Raw genomic sequence first — 18,715 nt, 5'->3', positions numbered from 1 at the left:
AATAAACACTGTTTGCTGAAATCCAGGACTAAGCATATTCTCAGCTGCCTGTATTTTCCTGTATTTGAATACATACGATTCAAATATATATACACACATACATACATACATTCTATATATACACATATACATACATATAAAATATATAGTACATATTTGAATGTATAGGGTTTGTGTCTGCACACATACCCCAAAGCATCCTCAGTGAAAGAACAATAGCTGCTTCCTGTTGTAAAATCATTTGATATATTTAAATCTCATAGATGCTTTTCATTCATTTCCACTTGGAGCCACCCTAAATCTATGAAAAATAGCATTCTATATCGGCATCTATTTTTATTGATTCTGTTTATCTACCACTACTGCTTATATAAGAGACACAAAGGGAGTTGAAACAGGGGTAAAAGATAGATGTCTTTTTATTCTCATAGCCCTCGCCCAAATTAGATGCACACGGAGAGAAACAATTCCTTTCACAAAAACAAACAATCAAGCCAATGTAAAAACAAAGAAAGAGGTTGAAAAATACACTCAGTCTGGGGACTTCCTATATATTAGAGGTGCCAACTGACCTTCACATTCAGTTTTGGCTTCATTTTTTTCTTCATAAAATAGCCCAGTTGACTCGGACCAAATTAGAAGCTACCTGATTTGATTTGGGGCTACATCCAAAGTTCCTTGGCTGAATAGTATACAGAGAAAAAAATCCAAATAGCAGAAATGCCTTACTTTTTTAGCAGAATGGAACAAAAATTAAAGGTTGTGTACATCTATACAGTGAGTCAGTTCAAGTAGTAGTTAAGTCACCCAGCTAGAAACCAGGAGACTGTAAAATTCTAGCCCTGCCCCTGTGCCAATCACTCTCCCTCAGCCCTAAGAAAAGAAAGCAATGGCAAAACAACTTCCAGAAACCTTTCCAGGGAAATGGAGTTGTCCAAGAAATCTCCAGAAATTAAAGGCATCAAATATATGTGTACATGTATATGTAAACGAGTCACCAGTTCTAGAGAATAAGGTGTAGAAACACTACAATATGAACCCTCTAAATGTTAATGTGGGCTGTGAACAGTGATGCGCTCCTACGGGTATGGTCAGGTACACAGAACCAGTAGAAAAATTTTGGTCAGGTATGGAGAAATTGTTTTTCTTTTTTTCCCTTCTGAGTTCTGGGTATGTTTTTCCTATTGCAGTAAATGGGGTTAATTTTAGAAGAGCTGTGCGTGTGTGTGTACATACACATTGATTGATTGATTGATTGATTGGATTTGTATGCCGCCCCTCTCCGGAGACTCGGGGCGGCTAACAGCAATAATAGAACAGTATACACAATAATCCAATAGTAAAAACAATTAAAAACCCATTAAAGTAAAAACCAAACATACATTCAGACATACCATGCATAAAATTGTAAAGGCCTAGGGGGAAAGAGTGTCTCAGTTCCCCCATGCCTGACGGCAGAAGTGGGTTTTAAGTAGTTTATGAAAGGCAAGGAGGGTGGGGGCAATTCCAATCTCTGAGGGGAGTTGGTTCCAGAGGGTCGGGGCCGCCACAGAGAAGTTTAGCGGCATTGTTTAGTTGATGGGACCCGGAGAAGACCCACTCTGTGGGACCTAACTGGTCGCTGGGATTCGTGCAGCAGAAGGCGGTCCCTGAGATAGTCTGGTCCGGTGCCATGAAGGGCTTTATAGGTCATAACCAACACTTTGAATTGTGAACGGAAACTGATCTGCAACCAATGCAGACTGCTGAGTATTGGTGTGACATGGGCATATTTAGGGAAGCCCATGATTGCTCTCGCAGCTGCATTCTGCATGATCTGAAGTTTCTGAACAGTTTTCAACACACATACAGTTTATATGTAGTAGATAATGTATATTTTTGTGTGCCTGTGTGTAATATGTATGTACACTTATGGCATATATACATATATAGAATTAAATAGTATATTTTGGATGTTCAATAATAGTAAATAGATAGACACAAAAGGAAAGTGTATCTCTTTGAGGCAAGGAGAGGCCAGACACCCTAACCCTAACCCAAACCTTTGACATGAGTGATGTCAAGTTAGCCACCTTTAAGCCAGTCACATGACCTTTAAACCACCCTGGTCACATGATTGTCAAGCCCCTCCCACCTGGTCACATGGCTTGCAAGCCACACCCACAAAATAAGCCACACCCACAGTATGGTACTAAATTTTTTTGCAGCCCTTCACTGGCTGTGAAGGAACAGTTAAGTGACTGACACTTTATTTGATCACAACTGAAGGAATGGGTGCTCTATCTGTGGGAATAAATCCTTCCACAATTCAGATCAGGATATTCAGGATTATTATCCAAAGATAATATTAGAAAACCAATAGAAGGCATTTACGAGAGAAAATGGAGCGAGGTTATCTAGACTCTCAGTAATCCAAGAGCCAAAAGGCACAGAAAATCCAAACTTTTTGCTGCCCTCTCATGATTATCCAGATTTTTCCAGTTGAGATCTTTTGCTGCTCCCAAATAATTTTATAATTGTGCAGCAGGTGCTGAAAAGCTGCCTGCCACTGTTTTAAAAAGTAAGTATTCATACCTTTCCTAAAAATGTGGCTTTGGATCTGAGATTTCTCCTGAGTCAAGTATCAGAAACAGTGTGCATATATCTCATGACACATCTAGCTTGCTTTGGAGATTGGGCTTTAACTGCTGCTCTTATCATAAGCAAAATGACTCACAAGTTATCTTTTTTATTGTCACTGCCATCCACAATTTATAATTGCCCTTCTCTTCTATGTATTGGAAGACAAAATAGCTAATTGGGAGACTCTAAATACTATTCTTTGTTGTCTGGATATCTTAGTGTCATTTATGCCTTTATCATGGCATTTATGTCATGTGCAGCATTAATAGACTTTGCTGGGTGATATTCTTGATGCTAATGATTTGTTGATTTGTTCTTCAAAAAAATCAACTTTCTAAAGCAACATTTTACTTCATTGATTTATGGTGGCATTAGTTCAAATGAAATATACTTTCTTTTCCTAGAAGAATGAGGTTATAATTAATGAGATTTTGCCAGCATTTATGATTGTTGGAGTTTCCTTCCCTCCCCAGTATTTTGATGTGCTTTTAAGAAACAGGCAAAGTTTTGTAAGGATTTCTCTGACAGAAAGATATTTTTTTCCGTCCGTAATGTTGATTAGACATAATCATAGCTAATAGCCACGGCAACCTCTTTCTATTGTTTCCACAACACAAGTCAGATCTACTCTACCGATAAAGGAATAAAATGAATGGCTGACAGATTTGGTGTTGCTTTAAAGCAGTGTTTTTCAACCAGTGTACCACGGCACACTAATGTGAGACATTGTCAGATGTGCGGTGGGGTAATTAAACATGGGTCTCCAAACTACGGCCCGTGTGCTGGATACTGCCCACGGAGGCCATTTATCCGGTCCACCACCAGCCGCCTCTATCTGAACATAAACATTCCCCTCACAATCCCTCCAGCTATCAGCGACAGGAAGAGTGGAGGCACAGGGAACGCTCACTGACCAATCACCTTCTAGGATTCATCCCGACCACTAGCAATGAACCAATAGCAGGCCACCTCTCATCCACATTCAGGAAGGTCCCCATTTGGGCTGCCAGGCACTTGTCATTGTGTAGCCATGGAGAGTAGTTGAAAGAGGACTGGAGGTAAATGTTGCCACCACTAGATGAAGCCTCCTATATGTATAATATGTACTGTGTTAGAGTGTCATTTTGTGTCATTTTGGTTGGTGGTGTGCCCCAGGATTTTGTAAATGTAAAAAATGTGCCGCGGCTCAAAAAAGGTTGAAAATCACTGCTTTAAAGAAAGCAGCACAAATGAACATCCAACCACAGATCTAAAAGGAGTCTTATATCCTGCTTCTTGTTTTCCTACATGAACATTTTGACTCAGGGTATACTGCCCATTTGTTAAGACAGTCTCTCTAGTCCCCGGGAGGAAGGAAGGGGCAAGAAAAGTCGATATTTAGTACTCTGGAAAAAGAAATAGTTTCTGCTGCTGTTGCTTTCTCTGTCCTGATTTTATTTTGAAATCAAGTTAACCAAGAAAAATGAGAGTATTTATAGAGATTCTCAATCATCCAGGTCATGGTTGTCCTAAAGTTACTTTTTCAAGGGGCAATTGGACTTTTTTGGGACTAATTTTCTTTCTTGTTTGAAAGAGAGGTGAAAGTGACCATCTACGTCAAATCATCCGTCTCTCCACAGAGGGGGAGCGATACAACAACATCTTATCTCCAGTCTAAACCACAGTCCTTTCAGCAGTTCTAAGAAGGCTCCACACCCATTTGCACCACTCAGGTGACCCTGATGACAAAGATAAACATCCAAGCGGACTCAACACCTTTCTTTAATTTTTTTTTTAAAAACCCAGCTATCTGCAAGGAGTATAAATCCTTCCATTCTCCACCAAACTAGTCAGAGCTGAAGAAGCTTCATGGATGACAACAAGCAAAATGTCTTCAAAGAAAATAAGAAAGTCCAATTGCCTCTTGAAAAAAGCACCTTTTGGAGAAAAATGAGAGTGATTAATACCACCCAATAAACACAGTTTGAGGCTATGCTCTCTCAGGTGTTCCTTATGTTCTATGGTAAATGGCATCCCTTATATGGGATGGAACTGTTGTCCTGGTGGTACCTCTCAAGTTTCCCTCACTCTTATGAACATGACTTGATCACTTTGCCCAGATCATTTCTCAGTGCCCCACTCCCACCATCTCCCATGGTTTCAAATTTAAATTAAGTTTGAGAGAGAAAAAATAGTTCCAAAGAGTTTCTCTTCAGAATCAGCCAGACATCTGCAATTCTCCTGCTTCTGCCATGCAGTTACTTCTGGAACACAGTAATGTACCTTGTGATATAGAACACAATTGAACATGGCTACTTCAAAACTTTATTTATTATTTATTATTATTATTTATTGGATTTGTATGCCGCCCCTCTCCGCAGACTCGGGGCGGCTCACATTTGCCCACAGAGTGGATGCATGATGTACTATATACAGTGGTACCTCTACTTTTGAACTTAATTCATTCCGTGACCAGGTTCTTAAGTAGAAAAGTTTGTAAGAAGAAGCAATTTTTCCCATAGGAATCAATGTAAAAGCAAATAATGTGTGCCATTGGGGAAACCACAGGGAGGGTGGAGGCCCTGTTTCCTCCCAGGATATTCCTAGAGAAGCCCCATGGAGGCTTCTCCCCACCTTTTCTGGCCCTGTTTCCTCCCAGGAGATTTCTAGAGAGGCCCCACAGAGGCTTCTCCCCACCTTTTCCGGCCCTGTTTCCTCCCAGGAGATTTCTAGAGAGGCCCCACAGAGGCTTCTCCCTGTCTTTTCCGGTTATAGTTTCAGAGGCTCGGGTTTGTAAATGGAAAAGGGCTCTTGGGAAGAGGCAAAAAAAAATCTTGAACACCCGGTTCTTATCTAGAAAAGTTCATAAGTAGAGGTGTTCTTAGGTATAGGTACCACTGTATACAAATCCTGGTGGTTTTTTTTTAAATTCCATCTTGCCCATGTAGATCTTGGGCAAATAGACAATTCTACAAAACCCTTTCACTTGGTCACCAACATTTATCAGTCCAACTGCCATAGAAAATGTTGAACCGATCTGGAACAGATGGACCGAATCTCTATTCTTCTCTGAATAGCTTTTATTCTGCATCTTTTTATTCAAATGTTTTAGGTACATAAAAGACATTTGCCATTGATTTGTTTTAGGGTAAAAAGGCATTTCCAGCCAACAAGGAATCTGTTACAATATGGACTGTAGTGAAACACAGTCTGTTGGTATTCATCATTCTTGACTCAAATGTGTATTTCAAAAAGCATCCATAGATTTTGGAAAGGGGCATAGAGCCTGTGTAAATTTGGATGTAAAAAAGGATATTAGGAGAATATTGCATACATGTGCTTTTGAGAAATACCTACATGCAAAGATTTACAGAAAAACATGATGGGAAATGTTGGTGTATGAAAGTAAAAGCAGATGTATTTGTTTGTTTGCTTGTTTGTTTCAAATTCACCCATATTATGGCAAAATGGAACAATGTGGAAATACCTTGCACCCTTGATCCAGGATATAGACTAAAGCTTTGCAGAGTTTGAAAATGATTTGAAAGAAATGCTTCAGACTTTGCACAAGAACAAGCATGAATACATTACTTCTCTACTGTTCATTAAAGCAAGCTAGTCTTTTTCTAGGCTTCTACAAGAGCCTAAAAATGCAGTTGCTGTAATGAATTGAATAATTAAAGCAATTGAGTCTTTAATGTGACTCTTAAATCCTGCCGTTTCTGCTTCAGTGAGATAGAATCCTTCTAATGTTTTATATCTACACCAGACTTTAATATATAGAGTTCTAACACAGACAGTATGGGATAATGATTAAGTGTTGAGCTGGAACTGGGGAAATGTAGGTTCAAGTCTCGCATTGGGAAAATTTGGGTCAGCTACTATCAGTCCAAACTACTTACTTTACTGTTGTTTTGGGAATAAAATGAGAATATCTCTTTGTCAGCTTCCTCAAACTATCTGGGAGCAAATGTAGTCCATAAATCAAATGAATGAATGAATGAATGAATGAATGAATGAGTGGATTCAATTGAAATAAACAAGCTTTATTATGTATTAGCAGTTCCAAGGAATATAATTTCTGATTTCCCCTTGTTTCTCTAGCATGCAGTTATGCATGAAAGCACAAATTGTTTCATTAATATCAAAAGCAAAGAAAATTCTTCCTTTAAGCAGTAGGAATCCCTAACTCCTGTGACTACGGAGGACCTTAAATTAAAAAGAATACTTCCAGGCGTTGTAACTTGAAACCTTTTCCAAGGAAAAGTCTCCCATTTTTGTGATTAATTGCTTTGAATACTGTACATGTTTTCTTATAAAAAAATAATCTAAGATTTGAAAGTGAAATCCAAATAATAATATGTTGTATGAAAAAGAAAAACAAACTCTAGTTTCATTTTATGAGTTCAGAAATACAAGACATAGAATGGAATAGAATAGAATAGAATAGAATAGAATAGCAGAGTTGGAAGGGAGCTTGGAGGTTTTCTAGTCCAACCCCCTGCTTAGGCAGGAAACCCTACACCACTTCTTAAAAAGTTCCAGTGTTGGAGCATTCACAACTTCTGGAGGCAAGCTGTTCCATTGATTAATTGTTCTAACTGTCAGGAAATTTCTCCTTAGTTCTAAGTTGCTTCTCTCCTTGATTAGTTCCCCCCATTGCTTCTTGTTCTACCCTCAGGAGTTTTGGAGAATAGTTTGACTTTTTCTTTGGGGCAACCCCTGAGATATGCTGCTATTATGATCTGTTTTTGATAAACCCATGTTGACTTTTGTTTGCTGCTAAGTGTCCATTGATTCATTGCTTGATTATCTTTTCCAGAATCTTCTCTGGTATTGAGGTCAAGCTGATAGGACTGTAGTTTCCTGGATCTATTTTTCCCTATTTTGAAATAGGAACTACATTAGCTCTTTTCCAGTCCTCTGGCAGTTCCTTCAAGACTTTGGGGTGTAATCAGTGGTGGGCTACAAGCTGGAATGCTAAATTGCGCTTGCCGCCGCAGTTCATAAGTTCTTGCGGGGCCAGTGCGATTTTGCTTCTGCGCCTGTGGAGGTAGCAAAATTGTGCACGGAGCCACAGGTGGCCCATGTTTTGGTGAGGTTTTTTTGCTTCCGTGCATGCAAAAACATGGGCACACCTGCAGCTCCGTGCACGATTTTGCAACCTCCACAGGTGCAGAAGCAAAATCGCGCTGGTCCCGCAAGTACTCACGAGCCGCGATGGCGAGCACAATTTAGCGTTCCGGCTTGTAGCCCATCGCTGGGTGTAATCCATCCGGTCCTGGTGAATTGAACGTACCATTTTTTTCCCCTCTCTTAACTTGTGTTCCTAATAAGTTTTTGTGGTGCTATTTTTGATAGATTGGATTGGTTTTTTTCCTTTTGTGTAAAGACAGATGAAAAAAATGAATTAAATAATTCTGCTTTTTCCCTGTTGCTTGTCATCTTCTTGCCACTTTCTCCCAGCAATGCATCAATTGTTTCCTTGAATTTTTTTCTTGTTTTTAATATGAACCGGGGTGGCACAGCAGGTAGAGTGCTGTACTGCAGGCCACTGAAGCTGACTGTAGATCTGTAGGTCAGCAGTTCAAATGTCATCACAGGCTCAAGGTTGATTCAGCCTTCCATCCTTCTGAGGTGGGTAAAATGAGGTCCCAGATTGTGGGGGCAATATGCTGGCTCTGTTAAAAAGTGCTATTGCTAACATGTTGTAAGCCACCCTGAGTCTAAGGAGAAGGGCGGCATAAAAATTGAATAAATAAAAATAAAATAAAAATGTGTTGGAAGAAGCTTTTTTGCTATTTTTAAACTTTTGTCGCAAACCTCATTGTGGCCCTTAGCTTTCCTCACTTCACCTTTACAGGCTCAGGCTATTTGCCGATATTCTGCCTTAGTTATTTCCCCCTCTTTCCACTTTTTATACTTGTCCTTTGTGTCTTTCAATTTGTCAGAGATAAAATACAGTGGACATGTTATGGCATGCTCTGAATTTTAAACTCATGACATTTCTAGTTATGCTAGGTCTTTGGTCATGTAGACTGAAAATTCTAGGAATTGGTCCAAATTCAGATAACACCAGTTGTAGTAGATTGCTTGAAAATGTTCAATTAGGATATCACTCAGCTCTGGTCATAAAAAGTTACAGTTAAAAGCAAACATGACATTATATTATTTCCATCCATATTTTCCTACAGGTACTGACTGTAGTAGTGTTGTGACATGACAATGCTTTCAACAGATATTGCTTCTGCACACAGCAGGGGTCTTTCTACCTTAAGGCAGAAAGTATACTCAATGCACTGTTGTTGTCAATACCATCAGCCATTATCTCAATTACCCTGAAAGCACAGGAAATATCTCTTGATAAGAGGAAATCAACACATCTTGTAGCAAGCAGTATATAGCTACTATCTCAAACACGAAAGTTTGCTTTAAGTGTGGCTCAATATTAATGTATTGGAAAGTCTATTACTTAGAATATGGGTGTCAAACTTGAGTTGTCACAGTGGTGTCACAGGACATATCATGACTTTGCTTCCCTTTCCTAAACTGAGCATGGTCGTAGCCAGCACATGATGCTTCCAGCCCATAAGTTTGACAGTCCTAAATTAGAACTAGGTTTTGGCTTCACCTGATGGTTTTGATTTTAGTTATTCCTTGTTTGAATGCTTTTTAAAATGCTGTTTATATATTTCTTCCAAATATGCTTTCTTTCTTTCTTTCTTTCTTTCTTTCTTTCTTTCTTTCTTTCTTTCTTTCTTTCTTTCTTTCTTTGTTCAACTGATATCCCACCTCTAAATACTCAAGATGGCATCCATAGAATGATCTTCTTCAGTGAAGTAAATTAGGTGGAAAAAGTGATCAACTAAATCCAAGCTACCTAGTGAGTCTTTATGACTGTCAGATGACTTGACCCTACCCCTACCCTTGCCTCTACCCCTACCCCTAACTCTAACAATTAAAATACCATTCTGCATTGACTCTTTATCTCTGCATACAATGATCATATTGGCCTTTGCCATTCCACTGGAATATTTCAGAGATGTGGTGAGGGGGGGGGGGAAATCTGCTGCTTGGGTAACAGCCTAAACTTCATACTACTCAGGCTTCATGCTCTGGGGAATACAGAGCATGATACCACAGTCTTTCGAGACTGAACAATGCCAGTGCATGATTGTTACAGTGATTTCTGGCACTTAGGTTGTTAGAGATGAGTACTCCAAAGTCCTTGACAGAGTGAGGGTCATCTAAAGATAGTATTCACCCAGCTTTTATTTTGATTGTTTGGCCATGGATTATTGAGGTTGAAGCTGAAGAAGTCTTGGTAGATAAGATGTTGTGACAGGTAAGACAATTTTGTGTACTATGCTTAGATCAGATTGTAGTTCCAGATTGTCCAAGCCCAAAATTTCAAGCCTGGTGGCATAAGAGATATAGGAAGCCCTCCTGTGATTCTAAGTTATGATTCAAGGTGCATGCATGAAAAGGAGTGTTTTGAAGTGCAGCCATGTGAGCATGAAGGAGGCATCAGTCTTCTCTGCTTATGTTATTCATTTTGCTCAGTCAACTGTGAAAAGGATTGTAATCTATTATTGTCTTGTGCCAAAATATATTAGAGTATGTTGATGTCCTTCAGTTTCTCTCCTCATGTAATAGTCAGTCACTTTGTCTCAGGCAATTGAAAAGCAGGATAAATTTCTGCCTTCAAACAGAGGCAAAAAACCTCCACAGGAATTCCCTTTGGGGATTTGTAAAATAATATCAGGACAAGAATAGCTTGTGATCACGGATCATAGCCTACGGGATAGTGGAAGTTGTGAAGCCATTCTGACAAATGCACTTTTTGGCTTTTCCCTTCTCTTCTCCTTTCGGTCCATAAGTGCCATAAAAGGGACTGTAGAGTTAATGGGTAGTTGCTATTTAAATATGACCAGTCTTTGGAATGAGTTCCACGGTGATACAAATCAATCTACACCATAAAAAACATGCTTATAAGTTACAACATCATATGCCTTCAATACACTTTAAAGATCTTAAGTACAAATTTGAAAAGAAAGAAAGAAAAGGTCACATACCAATTCAATTATCTCTAGGTCTCGGTATATATAGCTTAATTTTTGCTAACTCCTTTACTAATTTTGCCATCCAGATGAACCAATTTCTTCTATTTAAATTCACCATTAATATTCCTTCAAATGTTTAATAAAATACCTCTAACTTCTTACAACTCAGACATAGTGTCTCCTTTACCTCCTTGTTCATTTTTCTAAGAGAAAACAGTGGTACCTCTACTTAAGAACTTAATTCGTTCCGTGACTAGGTTCTTAAGTAGAAAAGTTTGTAAGTAGAAGCAATTTTTCCCATAGGAATTAATGTAAAAGCATGCAAACTCATTAGGAAAGAAATAAAAGCTCGGAATTTGGGTGGGAGGAGGAGGAGGAAGAAGATGAGGAGGAGGACAGTTGCTGCCAAAGGAAGAATGTGAGGTGTGGGGAATCAAAAAAAATCCAAAACTTTAAGGCTTTTTAAAAAAAGAGGGACTCAAAGGTGGTGAGAAGGAGCATGCGCCTCCCATACCCCCAGCACAAGGATGCCTCCCATACACTGTGCCAGAGAGAGAAACTCAGGGGGAATGGCAGGAAACTGGCCAGGTCTTCCTGGGAAATTTTTCCGGGTTCGGGTTCTTAAATAAAAAATGGTTCTTAAGAAGAGGCAAAAAAATCTTGAACACCCGGTTCTTATCTAGAAAAGATCTTAAGTAGAGACGTTCTTAGGTAGAGGTACCACTATAGTTTGATGATTGTAGTCCAAACATATCTTTTATTTTATTAAGATTATATGACAGAAGGGGATCAGGATCATACTCATTTCCTGTTTCATCGGTATGTGAACTTGTTCTGGCCTCATCTGAACATGGCTGAAATTCTCAGAATATTTGTAACCATAAAAATTGTCTCACTTGTATTCAGATGAATGGAAGAAAGTCTTAGTCAGACAGACCAGGGCAGATCAGTATAGAAGACATTTGGTTTTGGACTCTCCTGCTTCAAAATTTGAGCATTCATCCATTCTTTCACATTCATGGGGACTCTAATTGGGATAATAGACCTACTTCAAGGTTGGGAGAAGAAATATATCCATATTTACCACTGGTTTTCTTTAAAAAAACCCACATTCCCTACAAATATCTCTTAATTGAATAACATTTTTTGAATTTCCAAGGAAGCAAAAAATACCTCATAATTTCCTAGGAAAGGGATCTAAGAATTCCTAGATACAATGGATTCCTGAATACTTCATGCAAAAAAGGAACAATATATGTGACAGGAGATCTGTAGGTCCAAAAAATGTCATTTCACTCTACCTTCTGCTTTATAGTGTGAATATTTATATCTGATGTCATTTCCTGAAGATTGTTACATGTTTAATCTGTACAAGAATGGATAGAGACAGACTAGGATTGTATTTAATTTTCTAAAATGCATAACATAGCTAAGAGTTTTTTTCTCTGTTTAACCTCAGACTGATATAATTATATCTCATCCTGTGGTCTTCCAGATAGGGGTTTATAACCGAAGTCTCTTCTGGGTCAAGAATCTCAGACATTTTAAAAGTTAATTTAAGCGGGGTGGCGCAGCAGGTAGAGTGCTGTACTGCAGGCCACTGAAGCTGACTTGTAGATCTGAAGGTCAGCGGTTCAAATCTCATCACCGGCTCAAGGTTGACTCAGCCTTCCATCCTTCCGAGGTGGGTAAAATGAGGACCCGGATTGTGGGGGCAATAGCCTAGCTCTGTTAAAAAAAGTGCTATTGCTAACATGTTGTAAGCTGCCCTGAGTCTAAGGAGAAGGGCGGCATTAAAATCAAATAAATAAATAAATAAATAAATAAATAAATGAATGAATGAATGAATGAATGAATGAATGAATGAATGAATGAAAGAAAGAAAGAAAGAAAGAAAGAAAGAAAGAAAGAAAGCTGGAAGAGAGTATTTCGTCAACTCATACGTTTTTTTTAAAAAATATTTTTTTAAAGTATTAGTGTTACCATTTCCTTGCTTTCCCATTTTGAAGGAACAAACACATATTACCTAGAGTTTGCTTTCATTTCAACATAGATTGCACTTGGCTGAAAAGGCAGGCCATATTTTTTGAAGTATAAAATACACCTCCCCCTCCAAAGAGAGTGGAAATGTTGGTGCATCTTATATCAAATATATAAATTTTTTTGGCCACCCAAACCCCTGCCCCTACATCCCATTTTTGTGAAAAATAGGCCTGTTTTTTCTAAAAATAGGGTGCACGGAGGTCTGGGAATCCTGCAGAGAGCTTCTGGATGGTGGATGGCAAAAATGTCCCTGTTTTTATCAGAATAATTTATCATTTTTTTAATATCCTTAGATGGAAGACAGATGAGAGAGGGCGGGAGAGAGAGAGAGAGAGAGAGAGAGATGCAGAACTGCATGCAAATTATTAGAACTGCATGCAAATTGCCAATATGATCATCTGAAGAAAAAGTTAGCAAAATGCTATTAGAACAAACTTTTATTGCCTAAATATTTCTAAAATTATATCTATTTTTCTTACATACATATTTTTTGAAAGATGCAGAATTATTTCTTCCAAGTCCAAAGTAGATCCAATGCCCTAGTGTTGGATTATCCTTCTGATCTATAAATAATTTTTATCAAAATTAAAATTATCTTGAAAATATATAAACATTTTTCAACTGTTCATTTCTTATGGAAGACTTTATGCCTGTTGCTTTGACAAGTTGAGACATTAGCTGACTCCTCTGCGCAAGGCTCCTCATCATTTCAATTTAGTTGGGTTCACAGACTGAGATTAGATTAAATAGAATAATCACCGTAGGCTATTTGTGCTTGCTTTTAAAGCACTTTGGAATTAATTCATTCCTTGCGACAATAGCTGTTTTGTATTGTATATAGGAACAATATTATCATCCCATCATTGACTCTTAAAATCTCAAAACACAGTTCACCTTTTCCTGACTAGATTAAAATTAAATTTCTCCCTCTATTTTCTGATTGCCAAGAATGGTATTTTGGTAGCTAGCAGTTTGTCTGGAAATCTAGTTCAGGTCATATTTGGAAGAACTGATCTTAACTTTTCTGGTAACTTGTCTAAATCTGTCTGGGAAGGTATCTCATCAAAAATCATTTACACAAGTTGTTTTTCTTAAAATGTATACCCCCAAATACATTATGTTAGTGACAATTACTTCCAAAAGATCCCTGTTAGGCCAAATATCATATAAATATATGCAAAATAAAGTAAATGGGTATAATGTGTTTTCATTTTTAATGTCAAGTTAGTTTTAAAATCATTCTCAAACTAAAACAGATATCAGCTTCTGTCGGGCTCTCTGGCAGACTCCTCCCAAAAATTCACAGGTACAAATTTCAGACACACACACGTTTGAAAATTCAAAACAATGTTCTTTATAATGAAAATTCACTTTTTAAACTAAGCCCTCTTTTGGTATAGCAAAGAGCACTGTCTCCAACCAAACTGGTAATTTGTACAAGTCCCTTATCAGTTCTGTGATACTTAGCTTGCAGCTGTGAGGCAATTCACAGTCCTTCTTCTTTCACAAAGTGAAACACACTTTGCTCTGGTTTAGTTTCAAAACAGGGAAAAATCAGCACACAAAAAGTCAAAGTCAGTAAAGCAGTCACGAAACACAATGATCAGATAATCCTCCACAATGGCCAAACCCACAGACTGCTATTTATAGCAGCCTCACTAATTACCACAGCCCACCCAACCACAGGTGGCCTTATTTTCTTTGATAATAATCTCTCAGTTGTTGTTGCCTATGCATCGCTCTCTGCATGCGTGGCTGTATCATTAACTCTTGTTCTGAATCCAAGGAGAAGCTAGATAATTGATCTCCTTCTGAGCTGTCCGCCACACTCTCCTCCTCCCTGTCACTCATGTCTTCTTGGTCGGAGGAGCCTTCATCAGCAGATTCCACTGGGGGAAAAACAGACCTGCAGCATGTGGATGTCTCCCCCACATGCACAGTCCTTGGGGCAGGAGCTGGGCCAGAGCTAATCACAACACAGCATATGTAGATTCCTCCTTGTTTGGATGGGTTTGCCTGAAACGGTAGCAACCTCTTGGTGATGTCACAATGATATCACGGAATCAGTTTGGTCAGTCTGTGGAGGCCACCATCTCTTTTTTTAAACATTTCTTTAGAATTTAAAATAAAAATAAAAATTGGGAGGTGGAAATCCCCCCCCCTTCTATGCTGAGTTTCTAACACTGTGCATGCATCGCCATCTTGTTTTTGGCTTTTTTGGGGGGGAGGGAGATTTCCCCCCCCCAGTCTTTTTTATATTTATGTTTGGATATGTATGTGTTGTTTGATTTTTAAATATGATAGGGTTTTTATGTGCTTTTTAATATTAGATTTGTTTTCGCTAGAATATTGTTTTTATTGTTGTTGTGAGCCGCCCTGAGTCTTTGGAGAGGGGCGGCATACAAATCTAATAAATTGAATTGAATTGAATTTTTGCCACTGTGCATGCGCTCATGCAGTGAGAGAGGAAGTGGACTATTTAAGAGATAAGTCAGAACCCACCCCTGGATGTAAGCCACAATAAATGTAATGTTAGACATCTAAGATACCAAACAAACCTGAAAACGCTAGATTTTACCATCCAAGTCTGGCATCTACTTAAAATGGTTGTCAATTTTAAATTGTTATGTCCATATAATATTCTAAAATGTTTTCTGGACTGGTCATGAACTAATGACATAGTTTGAGAAGTGTGTGTGTGTGTGTGTGAGAGAGAGATAGATGTATGTGTATATCAGAAGTATCTGAATAGCCTTCCCTTAAGTACGTAGTATAAATTTAAAAGCCAGAGCAAGCACCTATTTTTTACTCTTTCATGTAGAAAATATATAATTTTATTATACTGCTTAACATGGTGCCTATCTTTTCTCTTTTCATATAATCCATGGAAATATTTCTAAAAGATTTAACTTGTATACACTTACCATAGCCAAAATCTGATTTAAAACATTGAGACTTACTGGATTAAATCTGCGCAGAATTGTGCTGCTTGATTCCGAAGACAATTCCTCTTAAAGCCTTGAGAAGAGCCAAACAAACAAACTGGCTTTTGAATCACAGTTATGTCCTGAATTCATAAATTTGTTTCCTGTATCAACATCCTAGTTTTCCTCCAGATAGTTTCATTGGGTAGCTTTCCTGGGTGATACTAGTCCAGCAGTCTATCCACTTGTATTTCCATCACTTGCTATTTTTGGTCAGGCAAATAAGCTAAAAACCAAAAAAAGAAGGAAAGAAGGAAGGAAGGAAGGGAGAAAGGAAGGAAGAGAAAGAAAGAAAGAAAGAAAGAAAGAAAGAAAGAAAGAAAGAAAGAAAGAAAACCAGTAGAGCAGAACTTGCTGGTTAACTCATTCTTCTTAGTCATTAGTATATTTCATTGTTTTTGGGAAGAGTAATTTACCTGACTCACATGGTAGTTTTGTCTATAACAGAAATAACAATAACAGAATTGGAAGGGACCTTGCAGGTCATCTAGTCCAACCTCCTGCTCACACAGGAGACCTATACAAGAGATTTGAACGGCCGAACTGCTGACCTTTCTGATTGAAAAGCTCAGTGTCTTAGCCACTGGGCTACCTAATCAGGCAACTCTATTTTCCATAGTTATGTAGATCAATGCTTTGGAAGAACAGATGCTGTGTTCCTTTGGTTTTTGTTTCATTTTTGAGCATATAACCTTGAACATGCAAATCCGATGCTACCTCCACTTCCATTTGGTACTTGTACAGTGGAAGTTGTAACATGCCACTGAGCCGGCATGCCTCATTTTAATTTATGCATTCCTTTATACAATGTTTTGCTCCTGCAGTTCTCAAAGAGTTTTATGGCCCATTATTGAGTGACTAAAATGGGTGCAGTTTTGCAAGCCTCTGCCAGAAAATGTTTATTACTCTCATCATTCTTCTGAAAATCATGTTCCAGCAGGTCCAGGCAGCATGCAGAACATGGCACATGTGTGAATTAGCTGTTTCACACCCCTCTTACAATATTATCACCACTAATAAAACCAGGGGAAAGACCTTGGGGGAGGGGGGAAGACTGCACATTAATTTGGTCACACAGCTTTGAAAAGCGATCTTTGTTAAGCCTGCAGATAAGAGAGGGCCATTACCCTTGTTTCTGAAAGTTACTGCCAATTGTTCAGGGAGACAATGCACAGAGGTGCATTTGCAATCAAGTGTAGGTCCAGTCGTCTGCATGCTGGCTTTTTAATATGAATACATTTTCAATGTGTCTCCAGGGTTGTTTTATTAAGCCTGAGATAGTACTTAAAAATGTTTGAAGTTGCACAGCCATAGATTCAGAGAAACTCTAGACGGTGTTTTAAACTTTGCTTCTAGCATAAAGAACACCGCGGGAAAGTACAAATAATGATAGGATGAAATTACTTCAGACGCTTCTTATGTTGAATATTTGAATATTCTGGCTGAGAACTCACCTGCGCTATCCCCTCTTGGACCAAAATCCAGGTCACAGAAATATGATCCATTTTTGCACTTCCTAAATAGATTTAGATTTATTGGATTTATATGCCGCCCCTCTCCGTAGACTTGGGGCGGCTCAAAACAATGGTAAAAAACAATACATAGTAACAAATCTAATATTTAGCAATCTAAATTACAGTTTTAGGTTAAAAAATCCAAAAGAAACCCCAATATATAAAAAACAAGCACACAGTCGAATCATACACAGAAACTACATGGGCAAGGGGGAGATTTTTCAATTCCCCCATGCCTGACGGCAGAGGTGGGTTTTAAGGAGTTTCCGAAAGGCAAGGAGGCTGGGGTTTCCTAATCTCTGGGGGGAGCTGGTTCCAGAGGGTCGGAGCCACCACAGAGAAGGCTCTTCCCCTGGGTCCCGCCAGACGACAACTAAAACCTGCCCTCAACTAAAACAGGTATATAAAAACACCTTTTAAAAGGCATGCATAGATTAAAACATGATTTTATGTGAGAACTGGACATGGAACAACTGATTGGTTCAAAATTGGAAAAGGAGTCTGACAAGGCTGTATACTACTGTCATCCTGCCTATATAACTTATATGCAGAGCACAACATGAGAAAGGTGGGGCTAGATGAATCACAAGTTGGAATTAAGATTGCTGGGAGAAATATCAACAACCTCAGATAAGCAAATCATACCACTCTAATGGTAGAAAGCAAAGAGGAACTAAAAAGACTATTGATATGGGTGAAGAAGGAGAATGCAAAAGTTACCTTGAAATTCAACATTAAGAAATCTACGGTCATGGCATCCAGATGTCTCAATTCCTGGCAAATAGAAGGGGGAAATATGGAGGGAGTTCCTGGGTCCAAGATCACTTCAGATGGGGATGGCCAAGAAATTAAAAGACACTTGCTGCTGGGGAGGAAAGCTATGGCAAATCTAGACAGCATGCTAAAAAGCAGAGACATCACCTTGCCAACAAAACTGTGCATAGTCAAGGCTATGGTTTTCCAATTTGCAATATATGGCTGTGAAAGTTGGACCATAAGAAAGGCTGAGTATTGAAGAATTGAAGTCTTTCGACTATAGTGTTGGAGAAGACTCCTGCAAGTCCATTGGAGTGCAAGGAGGTCAAACTGGTCAGTCCTAGAGGAGATCAACCCTGACTGCTTTTTAGAAGCCCAGATCCTGATGAACTCAAACACTTTGGCCACCTAATGAGAAGGAAGGACTCACTGGAGAAGAGCCTAATGCTGTGTAAGATTGAAGGCAACGACAAGAAGAAGAAGGGGACGATAGAGAATGAAGTGGCTGGATGGAGTCACTGAAGCAGTTGGCATCAGCTTAAATGGATTCCAGTGGATGGTAGAGGACAGGAGGGGTTGGAGGAATGTTTTTCCATAAGATTGTGTTGGGTCAGATACAATTTTGCTACTAACAACAATATGTTTTGCATCTGTATTATGTGTAGATTTAAACACAAAATTTCATCCAGATGGTTGTAAATTGATTATTTAGAAGACTGTATTAAACATTAAATTTATAGAGTAGCACGTGGAA

Source organism: Erythrolamprus reginae, chromosome 3, assembly GCF_031021105.1.
Source record: "Erythrolamprus reginae isolate rEryReg1 chromosome 3, rEryReg1.hap1, whole genome shotgun sequence".
NCBI lineage: Eukaryota > Metazoa > Chordata > Lepidosauria > Squamata > Dipsadidae > Erythrolamprus > Erythrolamprus reginae.
Note: the sequence above shows the minus strand (reverse complement) of the source record.